Source organism: Dipodomys ordii, unplaced genomic scaffold (assembly GCF_000151885.1).
Source record: "Dipodomys ordii isolate 6190 unplaced genomic scaffold, Dord_2.0 Scaffold23, whole genome shotgun sequence".
NCBI lineage: Eukaryota > Metazoa > Chordata > Mammalia > Rodentia > Heteromyidae > Dipodomys > Dipodomys ordii.
This window is the reverse complement of record NW_012267239.1, coordinates 9,177,545-9,201,343: the sequence shown is the minus strand read 5'-3', so window position 1 is coordinate 9,201,343 and position 23,799 is coordinate 9,177,545. Positions and strand designations below refer to the sequence as shown.

At 39.0% G+C, this 23,799-nt stretch overlaps 1 protein-coding gene across 2 annotated transcripts in view; it reads right to left on the bottom strand.

Moving 5' to 3' along the window:
• The window catches only part of Taok3 (TAO kinase 3), a 131,356-nt gene extending 108,152 nt beyond the window's left edge, over positions 1-23,204 (bottom strand). The window contains exons 1-2 of one of the 2 annotated variants that reach the window (XM_013014430.1): positions 23,050-23,204; positions 17,279-17,414 (exon numbers count right to left, since the gene is read on the bottom strand). The gene's annotated coding sequence lies outside the window, so the exon portion shown is untranslated. The remainder of the gene's footprint in view (positions 1-17,278; positions 17,415-23,049) is intronic. The other variant, XM_013014431.1, reaches the window with a different exon arrangement.
• Between the last annotated feature and the right edge of the window lie 595 nt (positions 23,205-23,799).

The window sequence follows — 23,799 nt, the reverse complement described above, 5'->3', positions numbered from 1 at the left end:
CAAAGTCTGCCTAGTTTACATTTCTCTTTGTGGTTGGACAGATAAATTCCACTATGTCCTGTCATCTCAAACTTTTCTGCTGGGGCTGGCCTTAAATGATGATCTTCTAGATCTCAGCCTCCAAAGTATTGGACCAGTAAGTTAAAAATGTTAAGTGCGGGGCTGGGAAGTTGGCTCAGTGGTAGAGCGCTGGCCTTGCATGCTCAAGGCCCTGGGTTCGATTCCTCAGCACCACATAAGCAAAAAGAAAAAAGCCAGAAGTGGTGCTGTGCTCCCGTGGTAGAGCGCTAGCCTTGAGCTGAAGAGCTGAGGGACAGCGCCCAGGCCCAGAGTTCAGGCCCCACGACTGGACCCCCCCCCCCCAAAAAAAGTTAAGTGCCACCTTTCTACAGTGCTTCATTTTTATAATCATGGATATCATGGTTATTAGTAATGATAAAAAATTAACTCTTATTATTAGTAATGATAAAAAATTTCATCCACAAAGTGAGAGATTAGTTCTACTGACAATCTCCACTATACCAACTGCTGCTAAAACATTTGTTTTTGCTTTATTATTATAAAAGCAATATATGTTCAACCACAGTCCAGCATATAATAAGATATAGACGCTTTCCTCTCCATTTCTTCTTCTATTTTTTTTTTAGGGGTCCGGTCGTGGGGCCTGAACTCTGGGCCTGGGTGCTGTCCCTCAGTTCTTCAGCTCAAGGCTAGCACTCTACCACTTAAGCCACAGCGCCACTTCCGGCTTTTTTTCTTTTTGCTTATGTGGTGCTGAGGAATCGAACCCAGGGCCTCATGCATGTAAGGCAAGCGCTCTACCACTGACCACCTTCCCAGCCCTCTCCATTTCTTCTCTATTCAATCTCCCTAAGGTAATCTAACTCCTTAAGAAACTACTGTGTAGTCTTTGATGTTTTTCTATAAATAGATACAATGATCATACCTTTTTCTTATTATACAAATGATATTATGAAAATTATCACAAAACATATTATAAATCTTATTATAAAAATATACCATAAAATGGGCCTGTATCTTGCTGACATACACTCTCACAAACCAGTCTGATTGCTACATGATTACTATAAACCATTCCTTTATAGCATTTCTTATTTAAGGGGTTAGGAATATAGCTCAGTTGGTAGAGTGCTTGCCTAGCATGCATGAGGCCCTTAGTTCAAGCCCTAGCATCACCAAGAGAAAAAAAAATGACAATAATAGTAGTTCTTATTGGAAAGACATGTTTGGGCTAATTTGGAGTCACGGTGATCAAGAGCAAGCAAACAAGCAAAACTATGGAACTCCATCCCAACATCTGGCTTTAATCATGAAAACCACTGGTGATGCTGCCCTGGTGCTGTCAGCCAGGACTTGCTTACTTTGTCTTAACAGATTTTAGGTGAATCCTAACAGTCAATTCCCACAAGGATCCATTATGCCAGTTTTACAGATGAAGAAACTGATGTTCTGAAGAAGCTAAGAATCAGGACCAGAGAAAGTACCATTTCTTAACTTCCCAATCACAGCAAGAAATAGAAACCCAAAAAGCTCCAACCACTTACTCACATAAAGTAAGCATGTGTCACTTTGAAAGGAAAACACGTATGTTTAGAAATAATAATAGTGAAGGAAATCGTTCAAACATTCATGCAAATGCTATGTGCAAGCTATTTTGATCTTTTGCCAACAGTACTGAAATCAGTGCATACTAGACCGAGTTAAGTTCATTCAGTATAAGTCCTGGGAGACTGGTTCTCAAACTACAGTTTACTTTCTGGCAGAAGAGGAATCTCTAAAAAAATCCTATAACATGAAGCTCACAAATAAGCCTCAGGATTATTGGCATTTAGAATTTCCATTTCATGACTTCCTGAAATAAACATCTATTTAGAGGCCACAAACACTATCTTTCTCAAGTTCTTTTGCTCTGTGTGTGTGTGTGTGTGTGTGTGTGTGTGTGTGTGTGTGTGTGTGTGTGTGTGTGCAACTTATAAAGTCCATTTGCTTTGGGTGATTAATGCTAGATCCACTTTGAAAAATTAACACTCATATAAAATGACATTTAAAGGTGTGATTTTCCAAATCCCAACAGGGTCAATTTCTATTTATCTATCTAGTTAGCTATTTGGTGCTGGTACTGGGGCTTGAACTCAAGGCCTGTCCCTTCTTTTTTTTTCTCTCAAGGCTGATGCTCTACTATTTGAGTCACAGCTCCACTTCTGATTTTTTGCTGGCTAGTTGGAGATAAGAGTCTCATGGACATTCCTGTCTGAGCTGGCTTTGAACCTTGATCCTCAAATCTCAGCCTCCAGAGTAACTAAGATTATAGGTATGAGCCACTGGCAACCAGCTGGGACTATTTGTTTTAAGAAAGCATATTATATTTAGAGGTAAACAGCCATCTATGCACTCTATCTCACACAGCACATGCATGTCAATCCATATAATATTTCCTCTTTCAGTTATTGATTCCCGATGCATATTCAGGAGTGCTCACTGCTTCATTGCTGAGATGAGCTACAAGTTTTTTTTTAAGGGAAACTGGAGGTCCCTCCCTAAGTAATCCATACAGCCAGTCTCTGATGTTAAATGTAACTGAATAATCAAAACTTTCTACTGTATTAAAAGAAAGTGCAGTTTGAATTATAATCACAAATGGATAGCTGGGAAGATGAGATTTATTATGGCTTTTAAATTTAAAAAGCAATTTGAAATTAAGTAACTTTTTTCCACAGTAATTTTATCTATTTCTTCCACAACCAGTTATTTAATATCTATTGTGTGCCAGGCTTCAGGCCATATAGCACAGATAAAATCATGAACATGTTAAGATCTTATCTTCAGACAGATAATATCCATTGAGAATCCAAGCCTGAAATACAGAGTATCAGATCAGTGTAGATCACATATAGGTTATGTGATCAGTCTTGAAGAAAGACTCATCAATCTCTTGAAGAAAGGAGGTAAGAAAATCCCATGAAAGTCAATGAGTGAGTGCATGTGAGGTTCCAGGCACTTGATGTAAAGACCTGGACACTGACTTCACATCTAACAAAAACAACTGATAGACTGGGAGAAAGCCAAGGAAGAAGTGACACTTCAAAAAGAAATGCACTGCCAGGTTCTGGTGGCTCACACCTGTAATCCTAGCTACTCAGGAGGCTGAGATCTGAGGATCTTGGTTCAAGGCCAGCCCTGTCAGGAGAGTCCACGAGACTCTTTTCTCCAATTAACTCCCAGAAAGTCAGAAGTGGCACTGTGGCTCAAGTGGTAGCACTTGCCTGCCCGGTTCCTCAGTTCAAGCCCCATAACCTACCACAAAAAAAGTAATGTACTCAGAACCTATGAAATTGTAACCATTCTGTCACTGTCTTTATAAAAACAATAAAAATATTTTTTAAAAAAATGAGAAAACCCAGCATACTAGCATTCTTTGAAAGTAAAGATGTGGTGGCTGCTTCTACTAGGCATGGTGGCTTGCTACTAGAATTTGGATTCTTTTCTCCAGGAATGTGCCAAGACTCTGTGTCTTGATACCTGAACTGCCAAATGATTAAAATTGATTCTCAACCTTTCCAAATCATGTAAAGGTCAAAAAAATATGTATGGTTAGGTGCTGGTGGCTCATGTCTGTAATTTTAGCTATTCATCTGAGGATAGGGGTTTAAATGTAGCCTGGGAAGAAAAGTTTGTGAGATTTTTATCTCTAATTAACCACGGAAGACATGGAAGTAGTCAGGTGCAGGTGGCTCATGCCTATAATCCTAGCTACTCAGGAATCTGAGATCTGAGAATCATGGTTCAAAGCCAGCCCAGGCAGGAACGTCAGTAAGACTTTTATTCTCCAATGAACCACCAAAAAACTCGAAATGATGCTGTGGCTCAAAGAGGTAGAGCACTAGCCTTGAGTAAAAAGAGCCCAGGGACAGCACCCAGACCCTAAGTTCAAGCCCCATAGCCAACAACAAAAACAATAACAACAAAAAGAGATAGAAGTGGAAGTGTGGCTCAATGGTTGAGCACAGCCATGAGCAAAAAAGCTAAGCAAGAGCCGGAAACCCTAAGTTTAAGCCCCAGGACTAGCACACACATGCGTGCATACACACAAATCTTACATCATTTACTTTAGAGTATAACTTGGATAGATCAAATGGAGAAAAATAACTTATTAAAATTAATGTTAAACATTTACCAGAAGGACTACATTCCATACCATGAGTCATTTTCTGTATGTTTCCTACTTATATAGTGTGGAGGAGTATGATTTCTATATCAAGATATAAAAATTGGTATATTCATGAATATCTTAGGAGCATCAATCTCTCTGCCCTTTATGATGGAAGGTAACATTCCATGAGCTACTGTGAAACAGGGTTAAAACCAAGGGACATGGGAACACAAATACTCTCTTAATTGTTAAACTTCACATTTTATGTATGAATTCATACTAGTTCTCTGAGGTAATAATTTAAAGTGTTGCATAAATACTTGCATGCACCTACTTCTGCAGGACTTGAAGATAGATTTCTGGTATGGGGCTGACCAGAAATATAAGGAAGAATTTTTTGCTTGTTTGTTTTTGTGGGGCTTGAACTCGGGGCCTGAGCTTTTCAGCTCAAGGCATTTGCTCTACCACTTGAGCCACAGCACCACTTCTGGTTTTCTGGTGGTTAAGTGATGATAAGAGTGTCATGGCTGGCTTTGAACCAAGATCCTCAGATATCAGCCTCTTGAGTAGCTAGGATTATAGGTGTGAGCCACTGGTGCCTGGCCAATGGATTGTTTCTTAATGATCACAAAAAAGAGAGAGAGAAGAGAGAGACAATATACTATCAATCACTGACATTAAGTCAACTCCAATATGGAAAAATATCTGGGTATCTGTGATCTGGGAGAAAAACACAACAGGAATACCATGGTGCCTGCTTTCTAGAAAATGACAAGAGTCCTAAAATAAAACCTGACCTCGTATTTCCTGTCTTCTTCCCTCCAACCCCCAATATTTCTATCAAGAGACGTCCAGATGAAAAACAAAACTTAACCTTTCATTTTTACAAAGTCAAAATGGCTGATGAGAAAATGCATGTGAAGACTGCATTCAGGCCTATGAGTACAATTATTCCAGGTGTTTGTTGAACTGATTCTGGAATAGTGACACCGGGTTAAGTATTTACTCATTTCTTTTGTCTGCAAAGAGTACCTCTATGTATTTTTCTATATTCCAATATAAATATAGCTACTGGTGGTAAAAAGAAATCCTGTTTCTAAAAGAATTTTAAAACATGCCTTAGGGCATAATACCAATATGCACAGTTTTTATGATTTATGTATCAGTTAAAAACTTTAAACAATGATGAATTAGCTTTGTGGCTTTTTAGGTGGCATTAAGATTCCTGATCCCAAAGTACATGGTGGAAGCATAGGTCCCAGCATTGAGATAGCAAAGATGTGGGGTGAGGGCATGTAAAGTCTGGGATCCGTTGATAGCAGGACAGAGAGGAGGTCAGCAAAAAGAGGAAGTATGTCACAGAACAGCTTTTTTGAATTACACAAAATGAACAGTTCTTAATTAACCTTTCAACGAGTTAATTGGTAAAAAGGAAAAAAAAGAGAAAGAAAACGAGAAAAGAAAAGAAAAAGTAGGAATGAGAAAAAGGAAAAGGGAAAAAAGAAAAAAGGCAGAAAGGAAAACAAAACAAAAACAGAAACACAGCTGGAAAGGGGTAGAAAGGTACAGAAGACCAGCCTGGTAAGCAATGAGACTTCAGTTGGGTAGTCATTTATCTTCCTGAGTCTGAACAGCCCAAAGCCTCAAAGACATGAGACATCTGTTTCCTTTGGTATGATGAACAAGAATAGGGACTCGACCTCATCTGTGTCCAACTGCCACCCACCAAAAATGTTCATTAGAAAAACCAGCAACACAATCTACAGAGGTCTGTGGCATCACTTCATAATATGGGAAGTTCTTGAACAACAAGCACTACCTATAAAGGGTGCTTTTTAGAAGAGTAATTGCTGGAGAATGGAAATATAACTGAGAATTCAATTCCTTTGCCTTCAGAATGAAGTATAACGTGCAACTGTTGATGATAGAATGAACATAAGAAGTAGAGTCATGGAGTTCCAGAAAATACCATGCTGCATCATGCCCTGAGACTTTAGATCTATCATTTCCTGCAAAATGAGAATATTATCTGATTTTATAGTAATTTGATGACCAAATTTCTTTAAATCCATGTATTTTACCAATTGCTGTAAAACCCAATATGCTTATTATTGCTGGGTGCTGGGTTTTATATCTGGAATCTTAGCTACTCATAAGGCTGAGATCAGAGACCAAGCAGAGCAGTCCACACAATATTCCACTTCCAAAATAAACAAGAAAAAGCAGGGCTGGGGACATGGATCAAGTGGTCGAGTGCCAGCAAAGTAAACAAGACAAGTGAACTTGATGCCCTGGGTTCAGATCATGGGCAAAATGCCCACTAAAATGTGTTACTAGTAAGTAAAAGTACTTTGAGTGCTACAATGGTGAAGTGCATCAGTTATCATATTACCAACAGATTAACTTATTTTTAATATCTGTGAAACCTATGGATAGGCTAGAAAATTCAGAAGCATTTCTATTTCTTAACAGCCACAGTCTCTCTTTGTCTGTTCTTGCTACCCACCCATGCACTCTTTCCAGCCTTCACTTCTCATTACAGGACTTTCTTTTCTTTTCTTTTTTCTTTTTTTTTTTGTCAGTCATGGGGCTTGAACTCTGAGCCTGAATGCTGTACCTCAGCTCTTTAGCTCAAGGCTAGTGCTCTACCACTTGAGCCACTGCACCACTTCAGGTTTTCTGAGTGGTTTATTAGAGATAAGAGTCTTACGGATGTTCCTGCCCTGGCTGGCTTTGAACTGTGATCCTCAGATCTCAGCCTCCTAAGTAGCTAGGATTATAGGCATGAGCCACCGGTGCCTGGCTGGACTTTCTGTTCTTACTCTTTGGTTACGAACAATTCTCTTCTCATTCCACTTCTTTTCCTTTAATAAACCTGTCCTATAAGATTCTCTATTTCCATTTAAAAAAGATTCCTGAGTTTTGAAAAACACCATTATAGAAAACATATCAACAGTACTTATAAAGCTTGTACATCCTTTTTAGATTAGAATAAGTAAATGAAGACTAAACAACTGTCCTTACAGTAGTACATAGAAAGAAACCACATCTCTGTCCTGCCATTAGCTTATCTAGCCCTCCCTGACGGCTGCATGATAGAATTTTCCAAAAGCAGAACTGGATTCACCATCTCTTACACAATGGTGGGGACACACAGTAGAATTAGATCATGTAATCAACTTCAAACAGTTCTCCATATGAACCACTTGAAATCACTCAAAAGTAGGTGACATTATCATTGGGACAGATCGACATTAACCAGAAAACTTAAAATAAAACGCTGATTTTACAAAACAGAGATAAGGGTTGGGAAGGTGGCTCAGCGGTAGAGCACTTGCCTTGCATGCCTGAGGCCCTGGGTTCGATTCCTCAGCACCACATAAGCAAAAAGAAAACAGCCGGAAGTGGCACTGTGGCTCAAGTGGTAGAGCCCTAGCCTTGAGCTGAAGAGCTAAGGGACAGCACCCAGGCCCAGAGTACAGGCCCTATGACCGGACCCCAAAAAACAAAAAAACAAAACAGATAAATATGAAATGGACTGCTACTGCGGATTTATAGATTGATTTCCTCACCACTATCACTCAAGTGGCAGAGTGCCTGTGAACAAAAAAGGCCCTGAGTTCAAGCCCCAGGACTGGCACAAAAATTAGTAAATAAAAACAAAAACAAAAAACTAAGGGGATCTAGGGGCAAACTTAGGAGAAGGGAAACATAAACTAATCTCTTTTGTGTTGTTCATTAAAATAAACAAAACACATACAAATACCATACTTTATACTTCAGTTTTATGTGTTTATTTGTTTGGTTGTGGGGCTTAAACAAAGGGTCTGCACACTGTCCATGAGCTTTTTTGCTTAAGGCTAGCATTCTACCACTTGAGCCACAGCTCTACTTCAAGGTTTTTTTTTTTGTGTGTGTGTGTGTGTGTATGTGTGTGTGTGATTAATTGAAGATAAGAGTTTCATGGACTTTCCTTTCTGAACTGTCTTTGAATCACAATCTCAGCCTCCTAATATGCATTTATTTTAATAAAATTCTTTTTGGCTAGAAGATTCTCATAATAGCCCCAGATCCTACAAAATCCCAAGCAAGAGATGCTCCATCAGAGTCTCAGATGTGTTCAATTTTTAGTGTTAATTAATCAATATCCTACTTCCTTAAAAATCCATGTCGGTTCCAAAATAAAATGGAATATATCTCCTTAGAAGTGCAACTAGATAACCTGGAAATATTTCAATAGATTGTAAATGTCAGAAAGAAGAGCAAGACTGGCCAGCGGCCTCAGGACATGGACACCTTGACTGACAAGCCACTTGGGTTTTGTTTTGTCATTTACACTCTAGATGGGACATGAAAGATCTCACAGCACAGAACTACACAAAACATAAAAGCCTACAGTAGTCTCCTAGTAGGGAGACCTACATTCCAGCAGGGCTAAAGCTGCTGCAGAAGGGGCAGCAGGAGAACCTGGGTCAATGCCCCAGCCCTACTCCGTACCAGGTAGTAGCAGATGTGCTACTCCTCTGTCCACCCTGATGACGCCTAGCCTTCAGACTAACAGCAGAGGACCATCTGGCCATCTACTGTGGCCAGGAATCTCCCAGCCCTTCTCCCTTCAGCAGGGTTGCAGATGGACAGAGGGTAGTCAAGGGAGGCACTTCCCTCTCCCATGAGCACTGTCAGTGATGAACTGGAAATACTTGGGGAATACTCTTCATCCAAGGTACCAATATCTCACACACTTTGCCTAAGGGCAGTAGGGAGCAACTGGGGACCAGGGAAGTGTCATTTATTCACCTGTGACAGCAACAAGCATCCAGCCAGGTATTCAAGCAGACCCAGAAGAATGAGGGAACTAAACAGCATTGGAAAGAGAAGGCAAAAACTAAACTTTCATTGATCCTACCATCCACAAAAAAGGTGAGTAGCTGCAAACAATAATGTAATGTCCAGGAAGGAATAACACCTGAGAAAACAATATGCTGACTATAAGAATCTCATCTTGGGCTGGGAAGGTGGCTCATGCATGCATGAGACCCTGGGTTCGATTCCTCAGCACTACATAAGCAGAAAAAGCTGGAAGTGGTGCTGGCCCAAGTGGTAGAGTGCTAGCTTTGAGCTGAAGAGCTGAGAGACAATGATCAGGCCCAGAGTACAGGCCCCATGACTGACCAAAAAAAAAAAAAGAAAGAAAGAAACTCATCTTGAACATAATGTTAGTAGGATAAAAGTAAGAGCAAAAATAACTAAAGGTTATTTTCCTTTGAGCCCTGTCAATTTTTGTTTTGCGCAATTTGAAACTGGTCTGTAGGATTACACTCTTCTTGGTAGACTGACACTTCCACAAATGTCTCCTGATAGGATAAAAGTGTCAGTCCACCAAGAAGAGGTGGTCCCACATCTGAAGATCCATATAATCTGCCTTATCAACAGGCTAAAAAGTAAAGAAAAAAAATCATACAATCATTTCTATACCCGCAGAAAAAAAGGACAAACTTCAACATCCGTTTCTGATTAACTAAAACTTCCGACACAAACTCAAGAGTTAGGAATTGAGGAAAACAAATTCAACTTGCTGAAGATGATCTACAAGCATGATTACAAACATCACACTTAATGGCCTATGAAGTTCCCTGGCCCTGTGAAGAGTCTGGTGTGTTTAGCCTCTAGTTCTCTCATGGCAGAGGCAAAGGATCAATCTAGAAGTCATAAACTAAGACAGTTTGGACTTTCATATAAACCATGTGTCACAGGGGAGTTTCTGACACCACAGAAGGATGATAAGATTAGTCTTCTGGAAAGAATGGACAGGAAGGATGGACAGCAGGGAGGACAGCCACAGAGAAGCTGAGAGCCTAAGACCAGGGCCTGATATGGATGAGAATTCTCAGTTCTTCATAGAGTTCAGTCTACAAGAAAACTCCGTTCTGATATGGATGCGAATGGTCAGTTCTTCATAGGATTCAGTTTACAAGAAAACTCCACTCCCCAATGTACCACATTTGTGGAAATTAAGTCTTCATAACTATTAGCCATCCTGGTTTATAACTATCTTCAGAATTGTGTAACAAATAACATGGTAGGGCTACAGTAGAACATTTCTTGAGTCCTTTGGTTGCTCTTTAAGAAGATTCTTCCAATACAAGCATGCCACTTTGTGCTTTTTAATTTGTTTTTTCTTTTCTAAACTACCTTTAATTTTGAAATCAAAACACACGTGGCACTGGTCAATTTATTAAAGTTTCACGATCAAAAATCATTACTTTCACATATTATTCAGGATATTGAGGAATGGTACTTATTTTCTCTTAAAAGACAAAACAACTGTTTTAGCAACAAGTTACATAGAGCTTTCATAACTGAAATACTGGTGTCTGGAGAGAAAAAATTATAAATGTGAAATATGAAGAACTGTATTTTCCATTTATTTATATGCACAGGTACAAGTATTTGCTTTTGATAGAATGTAGAAATAGTTGAATGGAAGCTATAAGGCAGTGGTAAGCTAACAGCTCTCAGCTCTGCACATCCCCCCACAAAGCCTAACAAAACAAGACAAACAAAAAAACCGGCTGCCAGTTTGGAGAGGGAAGAAGGGCCAAGGAGTTAGAGTTCATTCTGGGTACAATAAGATGACTTGTCCTTTCCTTTGCTTTGTTATTTTTTTTGTTTTGTTTTCTTTGCTTTGTTATTATTTCACATGGTAAGTTCTTTTCCAATAGCAAAGAGAGAATCAGGGGACTGGACTATAAAGAGAAAAATAATGATGAGAAGAAATTTTTTAAATGAAAATATAAGTTATTTATTTGTAGGGACTGCTCCTGTTTCGTTTTACACAGAATAGAAATATTTAAGTAGTTTTTATAAACTCATCTATGGACACTAAATGTTTGAATGGACACTAAATGTTTGGATGGACACTAAATGTTTGGATCTGTGTGTGTGTGTGTGTGTGTGTGCGTGTGTGTGTGTGCGCGCGTGTGTGTGTGTGCGCGTGTGTGTGTGTGTGTGTGTGCGTGTGCGTGCGCGCGCCTGTCCTAGGGTTTTCAGTCAGGGCAATGTCCCTAAGCTTTTTTTTTTTTTTTTTTTTTGCTCAAGGCTAACACTCTACCACTTGAGCCACAGCTCCACTTCCTGAATCTCCCGATTATGGAAAATGGAAAACACAGAGAAGTAAACAAAAGAATATCCTGAACAGCCTCCTGTACAACTGTAACAATTTCCTACTAATGGCTCAACCACTTCCACCCCATGCCATTATGAAATAATTCCTAAGTATTTCAGTTTGACTTCAAATATTCAGGGTGTATGTTTAAAAGACAAGAAACACTATTTGGACTTGATTATGCAAATTTCAAAAGAGCTATTACTCTTAAATGGAGATTCGTTAAAATTAAATAACTATTTTAAAAAGCATTTATAATGAGACCATTAGCACACCTAGTTTTCCCCTCCCCACTTGGCAGTGCAGGGATGGAATCCAGATAGTCTTGTTTTTTAGGCCAGGGCTCTATCACTGAACTATTTCCAGCCTTGACTGCTATCCTTAGTTCAAAACATTTATGAGTAATTCCTTAACATCCCCAGGTTCAAAGTCTAATTTTGAATGTACTCAAGTTGCATCACAATTTTTAATTCCATTTTTTCTATGCAAGTATGAATTAGGTCCTAACATTATTGATCTATCCATTTTTATTTTAATGGAAATAACCAACTCAAAAGTTTTTAATAATTAAAGTTAATAATTACGTTAATAACAAAAATAAAAGTTTTAAATAATTAAATCCAATATAAACGTAGTAAACATCCAGAGGAGTTCACCCCAGCAGGGCAGCACTGATAAGGTATGCTCACAAGTATACATGCTGGGTCAAACTAAGCAAACTGAGGGGGAAACAGAGATAGGAAATAGCTGATTTCATTTATCCTTTGATTCAAAACACTTCCTTCCACACTGATGGATTTAAATACGATGAGTTTTATCAAGGAAGTCTACTGGGCCATGCTAACAAAATCCTTCCATGATCTCTCGTTTGTTTACTTAACATTTTCACTGTTTTATTTTGTCCAAATAGCTTGCTTCTTTATTTGAAATGAACTTGAGATCACAGGACCTCAGAGTTGGGAGGGATCCTGTGGCTTCCTGCTCTCAGAAGAGGCAGCTTTGATACTGGGGTGATACCAGGCCTTCCAAGTGCAAGAGTACCATCAGGAAGCAATCTGCTGACAGCGTATTCTAATTTGCTGACAGATAGGCAAATATGATCAGTCACAGTTTTATTAGCACAACTTAAAATAACTTTGAGTTTGATCCTTTTGCAATGATTAGTAAAGTTGATAGTTCCTCTGACATGTTGAACAATATGGTTACACAAGAATAAAGAAATATATCTGAAATAATAAAGATTAGAAACCTACCATCTACAGCAGCATGCAGAAATCAACAGTGCTAGGCTCTACTTGTATAATATGGTAACAAAGGGTTGCAGATGTGTGTCCTATCCATAAATAAAATATCCAATATAAAATATTTGATGGTCGTTTTTTGTTTGACATTAGAAAATCTTAGCAGGTCTAATAAAATATGCATATTAGGTGTGTATTGGGTGTAAAAAGATCACTTTGTGGTTCTTTACACATCTATTGGTATATTAAAGATAGCATTTCACGTAAATTCACTAATGAAACTGACATCCTGCCAATCTGAAAAACTTTAACTCCTTTTTGAGCTTAAAAAAAAAAGAAGGAAGGAAGGAAGGAAGGATGGAAGGAAGGAAGAAAGAAAGAAGAAAGAAAAAGCAAAAGCTGGAAGTGGTGCTGTAGCTAAAGTGGTAGAGTGCTACCCATGATAAAAAGGAGCTTAAGGATAGTACCTAGGCCCAGAGTTAAAAAAAAAAAATACACACACAAGAAGAGTACAACTAATAGAATACTGATACTAGTGCACTAGTATAATATTACATTATAGTATATAAATATTATAAATAATAACACTACTAGTATGTTGAAGCTGGTAGTATTAATAACTGCTAATAATATCTATTAATGCTATGAATAGTATAGTAGTCCTTTGCTTTCCCATGCTTAACATGATGCATTTCTTCTTGTGCATTTGCACAGTCAGGAGACCTCTGTTACCGACACTTCATTGTTTAGTCTCTTGTGATATCACTCAGGATAGGTCTTTAGACATCTTCCTCTTGTTAATACCCATCACCCTTTCACCTTGTCAAGGATAATAAGAACTTTAATCTGTTCTTCCAAGGTGTTAGCTTACTAAGGATCACTAACAACTTTCATAAGCTTAATATGCTTGATCACTCAGTCCTTTTTTTTTTTGAAGCAGATTCTACTTCACATGTAATAAGGATGAAAATATTTATACTTCAGGGTCCGATCAGAATAGAAACTTAATTTAAAAAAATTGAATAAATTAAAGAAATGACACAGAGCTCAGAATAATGGACTAAAACTTTTCATTGAGTAAGTAATTCAAGTAGTTGGTTACTTTGGACAAATCCAAAAATCTCAGTAATGATCTCAAAGGGCTCATCACCAAGAGGTTTGAAAGCAAGACTAGCATTCTGGCACCCCAAATTCCCTAGGCAGGAATGCAAGGGAAGGAAGGCTGGTGATTGGCTGAGGAAAGAAGTGCTAAAGGAGCTGGCTGCAGTGTAAGAAGGCCGAGTACAGAGCATGTGTCCAGGAGATAAGTCTCCATTCTCTCAAGCCCTGTTACTTGGAAAAACCGTCAGAACCTGGCTTGTGATTCTGGTGTGTGGATGAAAAAGGGAACATAATGTCAAACAATGAGTGTCTTTGTCAGGACTATAGGGTAAAAGTTCTGTTTACCATATTTAAAAACAGACAAACAAGAAAACCATGTTTCAGGTAACTAAGTTCTCAAGGTCTGTCTGCTGTCAAATCTTCTTGTGACTGGAAAGAAACCTAAAGTTGTACTGGAGATAGAGACAGAGACAGGGGATGGGACAGGGAATGGGGGGTGGGGTGGGAGAAGAGGGGTCAAGGGAGGGAGAGAAAGAGACAGCATAACTAGGAAATGATGAGAACTCTGCAAAAATAAAGACTAAAAAGAGGGCTGGAAATGAGGCTTAGTGGTAAACTGCTTGCCTAGCACACATGAAGCCCTGGGTTTGATTCCTCAGTACCACATAAAAACAGAAAAATCTGGAAGTGGCTCAGATGGTAGAGTGCTAGCCTTGAGCAAAAGAAGCCCCACGATAGTACCCAGGCCCTGAGTTCAAGCTGCAGGACTGGCAAAAACAAAACAAAACAAAACCAAAAGACCAAAAAGCCAAAAACCTAAAAACAAACACATTTCAGGCCTGGTGCTGGTGGCTCATGCCAGTAATCCTAGCTAGTCAAGACGCTAAGATCTGAGGATTGCAGTTCAAAGCCAGCTCTGACAGGAAAGTCCATGAGATTCTAATCTCCAAACTACCAGGAAACTAGAAGTGAGCTGTGGCTCAAAGTGGGAAAGTGCTAGCCTTGAGCAGAAAGAGGCTCTGGGACAGTTGGCCAGACCTAGGGCTAACAAAACAAAACAAAAGACAAAAATAAAGAAAATGAGGTGGAATAAGTTCATATCCAAAATGAGTATTTGTTGATCTAATGACATACTGTTAAAGTAAGAAGAACAACAAAGCAGCTTATAAAAGAATGTATGCAATATAACCTAATCACTACTTTTACAAATACTTTACCTTAAAAAAAGATACATGATCAAAGCTAAGGTTATTATAGACAAATGTCAACATATATCTAAGTATGAAATGTACTTTTTAATCTTTTTTTGTCAGTCATGGAACTTGAACGCAGGGCTTGGGCCCTGTCTCTAGCTCTTTAGCTCAAGGCTACTATTCTACCACTTTGAGCCACAGCATCACTTCACCACTTTCTGTTTACTGGTAGTTAACTGGAGATGAGTCTCACAAGCCAGGTGCCAGTGGCTCATGCCTGTAATCCTAGCTACTCAGGAGGCTGAGATCTGAGGATCGAGGTTCAAAGCCAGCCCAGGCAGAAAAGTCCATGAAACTCTTATCTCCAATAAAACACCAGAAAACTGGAAGTGGTACTGTATCTCAAGTGGTAGACCGCTTGCCTTGAGCTGAAGAGCTGAGGGACAGTGCACAGGCTCAGAGTTCAAGCCCCATGACTGACAAAAAAAAAAAAAAAAAGAGTCTCACAGACTTTCCTGTCCAGGCTGGCTTTGAATCAAGATCCTCAGATTCCAGCCTCCTGAGTAGCTAGGATTATAGGTGTAAACCATCAACACTTGGCAAGTTTTATCTTCTAGTTATGCTGATGTATTTCTAAGGATTCAAGCAAAAAGCATGTATATAAGAGGGAGGGACTTCCCATCACTTTGCTGGAAAAAGCATTAAAAGAAATGAAGAAGGTATTTGCTTCCATACTTATTAATTTACCCAGTCTTCTTACTAGGAATCTCCAATTGTGGGACTGAGAAGGAACTGATTTTTTTTAACATCTGAATATAGGACACTCATAATTGCAAAGTGACATATAGTCATCATTAGTTTTTTATAGTCATTGTGCAGATTAAGATGTTAGCCTAGGGCTGGGAAGGTGGCTCAGTGGTAGAGCACTTGCCTTGCATGCATGAGGCCCTCAACACTACATAAGCAAAAAGAAAAAAGCCTGAAGTGGCACTGTGGCTCAAGTGGTAGAGCGCTAGCTTTGAGCTGAAGAGCTGAGGGACAGTGCCCAGGCCCAGAGTTCAGGCCTCACAACCGGACCCAAAAAAAAAAGATGTTAGCCTAGTACCTGTCACACTCTAGAATGTATTTTTAACAAATTCATAGTCTAGAGAAAAATATAAAGTATTCTTCTGGGGGCATCTTTTAGAAAGAATAAAACATTTGTATGATAATTTTAAACCTAGGATTATAAACTAATTTTTAAACTAAATGCTGTGCTAATAATATCTACTATTATTAGCATTCAAAATACACAGCTTGAAAATGACAAGAAACGTGGTCTTGACTGGCCTAACTAATGGCCTGTATAATTACACCATGAAGCTCTGCTTTTGCAGTCAAATGTATTTAAAAGCATTAGAAAATACATAGTCAATACATAAAGAATGAAACACATAGCAGTGACAGAATTTAACCTTTCCACATATGTTTGAAGTGACTCAAGGCATTTATTTTCTAATTCTAAGTACTACTTATAAGCAATAATACTATAAATTCCACATCCACACCATTCAATGTCCTCAACTTTTTTCCATTCCATCTAGAAATTTCCATGTATATCAACTGGTTTCTTCTACCTTTTTTCCAGGTTACCCACCTCTTCCTAGCAAATGGTTTCTTAATTCTTTAGCCTGTGGCCTGCTCACTTCATTAACTTGCCCCTGTCATTTTCTTAAATCTTCAGGTGCTCTCTGTATCTACCTTTCCTTCAGGCCTAAGGTACACTCCAGGCACCCTTTGTTGAGGAGTGAAGGAGACCTTTCCAGGAAGAAAGATAACTCTGCAACTAGTAAGCTCACTAGCTCCAACCTCCTCATCTCTAAATGCAACAGGTGTCTCTTTGGGCTGTACTTTCTAGAACCTCTCTGCCACACCTCCTTGAAAGGCTCTGATTTCTTGATTTGTGTGGGACCGCAGTTGTCCACCTCCTCTACTGGCTTCTCCTCCTCTTCCTCCTACCTGCTCACATGGGCATCTGTGCTGGGCGGCTTCTCTCTGCACTTTCTCCTGTCCATCTCATTCTCTCCTGTGCACTTAGCTCTCCCCCAAGCTGTTAATGCCCTCAATAAATCTCTTACAAGCTGCTTTTCTTCTTTCTCATAGAGGCCGTCCTAGTTCATAGAACCTCATCACCAGTCCAAATTCTCATTCCCAATCTCTTTCTTCCTTGAAGTTATTCTATAAGCTATCCATAGAGTAGTCTTTCAAAGGCTCTGATTGCATCCCTTCTATTCAAATACCTTAAGTGGCTCCCCACTATTTCCTGTTCAAAATCTTGGTATGCGATTCAAAGGCCTTTGATTTGCAACTGTCCTAAGTATACTAGGCTGGAAAAACAAAACAAAACATTGATTACATCCTACCATACCTGCTGAAGAACTGGCCAGCACTCAAGACTCAGCTCAAATTCCATTTCCCAGCTTGCCTCTCTCCATCATAAGCAATCTCTTTTTCATCCACAGAAAATAACTGACAACTTCTTGACAGGACTGGCACCCTTGGGCCTGTTTTTAAAGGACAGGGACACTTCTGAATTTCACTAACTGAATATGACTAATAGTAGGAGTCTTATTTGTTCTCCATAGTGCTTTCAAGGTAGTAGGAAATTGGAGCTGCTTGTGAGGAATTAAAGAGTACTCATCATACTGGTGGCTCATGCTTGCAATTCTAGCTAAGGAGGTGAAGATCTGAGGACCAGAGTTTGAAGCCAGCCTGAAACTCTTACCTACAATTAACCACCAAAAAGCTGGAAGTGGATCTGTGGTTCAAGACTGAGTCCCAGAATTGAGCAGACCCAGTACCAGCTGGAGTGTGTGTGTGTGTGTGTGTGTGCGCGTGTGTGTGTGCATGCGCACACACGTATTATTTTGTCATAAAGAATAAAATCATGTCATTTGTAGGAAAATGGATCAAAATAGATGTAATCATATTAAACTACATGAAACAAGTTTCTCTTTTGTAGAAAGCAGAATTTAAAAAGATGAAGGAGAGGTAGGAAGGGAGCTACTAGGGAATAGGATGGGGAGAACAAAGAGAGTATCTGGAAGAGGGTCACAATTAACTCACAACATATTCATGTATGGAAATGTCACAGTGGGGCCTGTTAGTATATGAAATTAGTATTCGCTAATTACCAACCACCCAAATGTTTACCTTAGTGAAGATACAGCAGTGAATAAGATACTACATACATTTTTGTTCATCAGTTTGCTAAAATAAAAATCACCTGGGAATTTGCACTGAAACCAGTAAAGAGCTGTATGTAACAGGAAAAGCTTCAAAGAGGAAGTATCATTGGTACAGGGTCTTGAAGGTAATGTAAAAATATGAATAATCAGAGAAATCTGGAGGATGGCTTTTTAGACCAAGTAAGTCATAGTAGCATAGAAAGCCTCAAATAAGTAGGATATGGCTGAGAGAGGCTGACTTTAGAATGACAGAAAGGATGGGTCCAGGAACACAGGAACTGAAGCTGGGTAAGTATGGGGATGCTCAAAGTCAGGAAGACAAAGCAAGATGTAATACAGATCTAGAAAATTCAAACACTAGAAATGTGTTCTCAAAGGCCATCATATACCAAGTATAATAAAAATAGTTGTATGGTTTGGTTTTTATCAGTTTATACAGACCTGTCCCCCCAATTTCACATCTGCATTGATAACACATCCCATGAAAATCTGCTTGTTTAACAATCACTGTATGTTTTAAATTCATGAGTAAAATTACAGAGTATAGGCCTCTAGGATGTGGAGAGTAAAAACAGAAAAAAAAACCCTCCACATTCTTTTGGTTTTGTCTGTTTTTATGTTTTTTGACACAGGGTTAAGCTATGTAGTACAGGCTGGCCTCAAAGTTACTATGTAATACAGATTGTCCTTGAACTTGTAATCACCCTGCCTCAGCCTCCAAATTCTGGAATTATATGCACACAACACTATGCCTTGCATAAAAGCCTTTTCTGTACTCAAATATATATTATATATTGTCTGTTTTCACCAAAGCAAACGACTAAAGACTAAAAGACTTGTAGCTGATCTAAAAACTGAAGACAGCTGGGCACCAGTGGCTCATGCCTATAATCCTAGCTACTCAGGAGGCTGAGATCTGAGGATCGAGGGTCAAAGCTAGCAAGGGGCAGGAAAGTCCGTGAGACTCTTATATCCAATAAGCCACCAGAAAACCTGAAGTGATGCTGTAGCTCAGTGGTAGAGTGCTCGCCTTGAGCTGAAGAGCTGAGGGACAGAGCCCAGGCCCAGAGTTCAAGCCCCAGGACCAGGAAAAAAAAAAAAAAGACTGAAGACAGAGTCCTAATTTATGTGACAGTGGTCTGCTCAGAAGCAACAAACACATAAACACAGCGAAAAGGAACTTAAATTCTTTGTCGTGTTGCTTTCCAGAATTTTATTGAGAACCAGGTGTGCTAGTGGCTCATGCCTATAATCCTAGCTACTCAAGAGGCTGAAAACCCGAAGTGTCGATGTGGCTCAAAGTGGTAGCGTACTAGTCTTGAGTAAAAAGACCTCCAAGACCAAAAATAAATAATGAAATAAATGAGAAGAAAATCTGAGGTGAAACAAAGAAAGAAATCTTACTAATGCAAAAGTTGCCTGACTAGACAATCATTCTGACTAATAATGTCAAAATGCACTGTACCTTGCACCCTTCCTCCTATCAGCTTAGAGTGGATGGCATATACAAAATTAGGCTAATAAATAAGATCAACAGACCTCATTCACATGCCCCCATAGCACTTTCTAGGCACTTCTGTTACAGAACATGAATTCTCTTACCTAGACATGACTTTATGTATGAAACTAGAATACCCCAAAGTCATAAGGAAGAGTAAAACCACCAGTGGTCACTGTTTTCTTTCTTTCCATGCATAGCCAACCTTGGTTTACTATACAGTATCTCACTTAATCTTCCCAACATGAATGTCCAGTTTATAGCTGAAGGAACTCACATTTCAGGGAAGCTATGGGGTTTGTACTTGGTCACAAAACTAGCAGGTGGCAGACAAGTTCTCTAACTTGATCTGCCTGCTCTTGTAAATCGTTAGATAGACTCCCTATTCTAAATCTATGGGACCAAAGTCAAAAGTAAGAGATAGGTACTGGGTATGGTGGTACACACCTGTAACCCCAGCCTTTGGAAGGCTGAGCAGAAAACTGAGAGTTTGAGGTCCGCTTAGACTATATAGAGACACTCTCTCAGAAAACAAACACATAAACAAACAACAATAACAACAACAAAAACCCAATCTACATATATATGGAAGCTGGCTTTATTTCTTACTATGTAAGAGTTAGGGAAGGTATCAGGTGACAGATTCCTTCACTCTGAACTGAAAACTTCATACTGGGTTTGTGAAGGGTCCTTTCAGCAGGACAACTTCTTTTACATCACAATCCAATGTATTGAGAAGGTTAAACTATTTTTCTTGGTTAGTCATATCTATAAAGCTACTCAGCCAGTTGAAGACTTAAGTAGTCTTCAGATGACCTAAAGATGCTTGAAAAGAATCTTCTTAGAATTCCAGTGACCCACGCTACTTGTGCTCACTCCTAGCAGCACAACTAACCTTTTAAATATAGTTCTTTCTACATAAAATAAAATAAATCCATAAGACACTTCTAAAAATAATTCTCCACTGTAATTCCCTCCTCTTGCATCTGGGCACAGATGTCATATTTCCTCTACAAAGCTTCCTTTTATGTTGCAAGAGTAAGCATCTCAATTTAAAGCTGAACCAGAACAATCTAGAGCTACCAACTCCTTCACAGGAAGTATTTTTTTGTACTTTACATAATGGTCCGACTGCAATTGGACATCCTTATATCAGAATTGTGCAATACGTTTAACTAGGAAATAGAGCACTTAGGGTTTTTGAAGTTCTGCCTCCTCTCCCCGACTCATTGCTGCTAACATGTGGCCTTCCACAGAAGGGCCGGTGAGATAGATCTGGGCTAACCAGAGATAAAGAGTATGAACACAGGAAATGAGGGGCTAGAAGATGAAAGCTCCTGTCAGGTCATTCAGGAGTATGAAACTTGTCATCTGAGAAAACTGGCAAACTGTTCTAATGGTGAAATAAACATACAAATGAATAAGATACAGTTAGTCACTTCCACTTTTCCCCTTCCATTACTGGTGTTCTGGCACACAGCCATATATAATCTGCAATAATCTGTCACTATGGGTCACCACCCATTTCCTCTGCCCCACCCTCAGCTGAGCTGTGACCAGGACACTTCTGGATGGCCAATGTAACCTTCAGACCATCAAAAAAGGCCAACTTTTCCTTTCCGATGTGACCTGAAATTCACATCAGCCACACTTAGAAGTCTTTAAACATTCAAAAGTCTTAAGGAAGAAATAAGCAATATGTCATATTTCAAAATGTTTTCAATCATCTGAAACTTTTAATTTCCTTTGTTAATACATTAGATAAAATACTCCACCACGCAGGGACTGTGCCCTCAAAACTTGTTGAATGAGAGCTGTATCGATACACAATTCTAAGACTGAATTTACACATAAAACATGTACAAAATTAAGGATTTGTCCAGGGTTACAGATCAGTGTATACATTTTATTTAAAACTTAGTCTGAGGGCCTCATGAAGTTGGTAAACCAAAATCAAGCTAAAACAAAACCACTTTGGGTAGCTTTACTGATTTATAAAATGTTTCACAATGGGCTGGGATGTAGCTCAGTGGCAGAGCGCTAGCCTAGCAAGTGCAACGTCCTGGGTTTGATCCCCAGTACCAAAAAAAAGACAAGACAAAAAAAATATAGTTTAAAAAAAAAAACAAAATAAAATGTTTCACATTGACTTTTTTTAATAGGCAAATTGTGAGTTGTCACATTAAAAAAATATCTACTTGCTTACTTCATCAAATTATATTTATGGACTACAGTGGTCTCAATTATTAATTACCTCATAGTTAAGATATTTTGTCTTCATATTTCTCTAGGTAACTAACACTATTTACAAACATGAGAAACCATAGTCGATGTGACCAAATGCTCTGATCTTGCTGCCTCTAAATTCAGTTTTTATATTGTTTTCTGTTTCTGTGAAAGAAGTAAAATAGGAAGAGTGATATTTTTAAGGAGCTCTGAGATAAACAGAGTACTGTTTTGAGTAGCTTCATTTTCAAAAACTGCTTTAAAGTTAATACCACACATTAGCATATATTGCATCCATCCTTAATAAAGATGACCTCTAGTAAATTTAAACCTTTTTTAAATAAAAGACTCATATGCTAAGATTTTGATGTTTACCCCCTCAAAAAATCAAAGGCCTAATTAAAAATGACCTTAATGTTTATTTGTAGAATATCAAACTACAAATTAAAATAAATAGAGCATATGATTGCAATGGCTTTTGGGGTTGATGGTTTGCAACTGAACTTTGAGTTAAGGCCATAAATATTCACATGAAATTCAACAGGGAGTTTAAGTTACTCTTGTGCATTAACACTGGTAAGAATGGAGCCATTTCCAATAAGATATTTAATGCAAACTAGAAGACCATGCAAAGTACATGTGAAATGCAGGTGTCAGTCTTTCCAATCCAACAGACCATAGTCCCTAAACATACTTTATGTGCCACAGCAATTGGTAAATTTGCCCTTAAGATGGCTTAAAAAAAAAAAAGTGTCTCTTACTTAGAGGAAAGATAAAACTGAAGACAATTTCACTTAAAAAAATACCACTAGGCTATCAAGGACTTTCATCCCCAGAAAGGAAGTTATTACAGACACCTAAGTTTTATAACCGAGATTCAAACACAGGACTTCCTGATCGGACAATTAACATCACAAACACTTTCTACGGCTTTACATGCTGATCCTTGGGAAAGAATTTTCTAAAAATGTTTCCGGGACTTTCCCTATACCCCTACAAAAGAGAAAAACCACACTCAGGCTACACAAATTTTAGGTAAAAAACAAAGATATTCTGATCATGCCTACCATTATGGAGGTAACGTGTAAATATTAGAGCAGGTTACTGCTGTCAATAATCCTTTCAGCTCAGATTTTAATGTTTTATGCACTCTCTCCTACCCAGCATGCTCAAGTAAGATTTCATGGGACAAAGCATTGGACAGGAGGAAGAGAAAGGACTACTTACCAACTCCTCGATAATGTAAGAAAGACGAATAACCATTCACATTTTAAATTCCAAATTAAGTGCTCTTTTAAGCGTGTATAAAGAAGAATCTTCAAGAAGCCTGGTATGATCCCAACAAGGAACTGCAGAGACAGCAGAATGCTCTGGGTGCCCCACTCTGCTATCACTCAGCAGGCTGAGGTATTTCCTGTTCCCTCCCATTGGTTCTTACAGGTGCATGAGCCAATGGGTGGTGCCAATCTACTCTTCCGCTTGTATGTAATCCACAAAGGGAGATTTAAAATGTCATAGAATTTCAGGACAGGACCATCTTGAGCTAATACTACGAGCCGTCCAAACTAGGTTGATTATGAAATGACGATAATCATCTTGTTAAAGCATTGTAATTATGGTTATCATATTAAACCTAAAAGGACTTTTCCAGTCAGGTCTGGTGGTGAGATCTGTGGTCCCAGCACTTGAGAGGCTGACATTAGGAGGACTGACTTTGAGGGCAACCTAAGCTGCACAGCAAGACTCAGTTAAAAAAAAAAAAAAAGCAAGCCAGGTGCCGGTGGCTCATGCCTGTAATCCTAGCTACTCAGGAGGCTGAGATCTGAGAATCACGGTTCAAAGCCAGTCCGGGCAGAAAAGTCCGTAAGACTCTGATCTCCAATAAACCACTAGAAAACTGGAAGTAGCGGTGTGGCTCAAGAGGTAGAACAGTTGGCTTGAGCTGAAGAGTGCAGGGATAGCACCCAGGCCCAGAGT